This window comes from Pygoscelis adeliae, unplaced genomic scaffold (genome assembly GCF_000699105.1).
Source record: "Pygoscelis adeliae isolate BGI_AS28 unplaced genomic scaffold, ASM69910v1 Scaffold66, whole genome shotgun sequence".
Lineage (NCBI taxonomy): Eukaryota > Metazoa > Chordata > Aves > Sphenisciformes > Spheniscidae > Pygoscelis > Pygoscelis adeliae.
In genome coordinates, this window is record NW_008825167.1 from 5646871 (window position 1) to 5649440 (window position 2570).

A 2570-nucleotide genomic window follows, 5' to 3' on the forward strand; every position below is an offset into this window, starting at 1 on the left:
TGGCTTTGCTATTCTTAACATAGACATAGCACTGTCCATGTGTGTCTAGACACCAGCTGAAACCAAGTGAGAACATGTGTGTCTGCATTCTGCTCTTGACACAAGCCCTTAGTGTCTCCCTGCCTTTGCCCCCTCTAACAACACAAGCTTTGTGGGTAATGGAGTTTGCAGTCACTTTTTACAGCAGACCTGATTATCTGACCACTCCAAAAAACTAGCAGAAAACAAAATTGCTGGGCAAAATCAGAAAAAAAACAGTAGCATCATCCTCCTGGAGTCTCTGATACCACAAGGGAGCCTACACCACAGGCTGGGTTCAAGGTGTTTCCTCTCCAAAACCCTTTTTAAAGAGCTGAGTAACCTCATGGGCTTTGCACTGGGCTCTGGGCTGGTGTGAGCAGGGCTGCAGGGGTCTAACTGAGTACAAAACATGACCCTGGCTTAGCCCAGCCTGACTCTGGCAGAGCTGTGCACAAAGCCACAGAGCCTGTGTGAAAATGTCCTCAGTCAGGCTCATAAAATGTTGTAGTTTGCAGCTGAGAAGGGATAAATTAAACTAACAAGCATGACAGCTATTTAAAAATAAGAAATCATGTTTCATGGGGTAAAACAACATCTGAGGCCCCAGAGAGTCTGTAGTTTGTATTTTTAATAGTTCTTTCACTGCAACAACACTCTCCCCTCCACTTAGCAGGGCTGAAGACCCCGAGTTCAAAAGTTTCCCCACTGCTCTCTCCCTGGTTTACTGCAGCTCTCATCTTTACTATCACTCTGGATAACTTTCTTTTGTGAGGAGAAGGGCTCATTAGCTAGGAATTGATAAACAAAGCGGAGGGTGGAAGCAGAGGTCCCTGCTCCCCAAAGCAGGCTGCCTCGGGAGTGGTTGTGGCCTCCCACCCAGGATGGCTTCGCACGGAGCCCAGCTGCAGCCTGTCTGTAAACGTGTTGGTGGACAGGCTGTCAGAGGTCTGAGCCATCACACACTGGCCTTTTGGGGGAATCGTGCACTGAGGGTATGAAAAATCTGTTTTTCAGAAGACTTGCAAAGGCAGAGGGTGGCTGGTCTCCTTGGGTCAGCGTGCAGTGGGTTTTGGCACCCAGGGAGGGGGTGGGTGCTGGATTTGGTGCAGCACTGTGGTGCCTTTGGGTTTCAGTGGTAGCAAAGGCTTGAATCCTTAATAGGACATGAATCCCCATTGCAGGGGACTTGAGGACTTACCTTCTACAAAATTCTGTGTCTTTTTGAAAACACCATGACACCCATATATCCATTGGTGTTGCCTACACGCTCTTAACACTCTGGTGCTTTAAGGAGAGCTAAAAGCAATCGAGTGAGAATGCAAATGCAGTTAAAAGTAGCTTTGACGCAGTTTGGAATGATCGTTAATGGCTAACTTCTTCAAAGAAGAAGGATAAATTTCAGGATAAATTCCCTGTGAGAATAGATAATCTGTGGCAGGATTACATCAATGAAAAAGAAATCATCATGCAACCAACCAATTTGTTATATGCGTTCACTCAGTTGTCATTTTTTTCAAATTCCTTTCAATATCTATCCTTTTTTCTTATTTTAGCTGAGGAAAGGAAAAAGAGAGGATAACAATGGAGAAAAAGATGATAAACTATCTCAAACGCAAATATTTTATTTTTCTAAGAAACTGAAATAAAGCAAAATGGTCTATTCACAGCATGAGCATTTTCAAAGAACTCCCTCCTTCACCATCTTATTTGAAGGTTAAAAAGCTTAATTTTCTCATGTATTTGAAGAAATTTGCTCCTTCTTTTTCTCTTTAGGACTGGTCTGACTCCTAACCCTTATATTTTTCTTCACTTCTCCCACTCTGTACTGGAGGAATACTTTCAAAAGTTGCCAGGGGACTTAGTAGAGTAAATCCTGTTTTGAAAAGTAAAACAGGTACTGGGGAGCTCAGTTAGACTCAGCTGGTCTTTACCACTTGCAGCTTGAGCCAGTGAGTGAGGGCTGTGACCCACTATCATGCCACTGGGCATTTCCCAATGGCGTTAATCTAATGAGCTGAGTTAACAGCAATGGCAAAGAGCAAGAAACGAGGGACTAGGGGCTGCAGCCTGCCCTGTGAACGGTGCTGAATCCCTTGGGTGTTGCCAGCTCCGGTGCAGCAGCCACACCACAGCACTCCTCTCCCAGGTGCAGCAGAGACAGCCAGAGATTGTTTTGTCCATACCAGGACAGGCAGCATCAGGAGCAGTGCAAATGATAAATCTGTAAAGGCTCTACTAATCTAGGATTTTGATCCACGGGATCTAAAATGGCCTTTGTTCCAAACACAGAAGTCCATGAAAAGTGGTCACAAGAAATAATTGAATCTAATGGGAAATGGCTTCATCAGCATGTGTGGAAGGAAGCTTGTGCATGTGCAGCTAGCAAAGCACCTCTTGAAGATAAAAAGAAAAAAGGAAAAACCCAAACACTGACAAATACTTTCAGAACAAAGGAATAAAGAGGACTGCATCTTGCAATAGCTGGACACCCATTTCATAGAATCATAGAATCATAAAATAATTTGGGTTGGAAGGGACCTCTAAAGGTC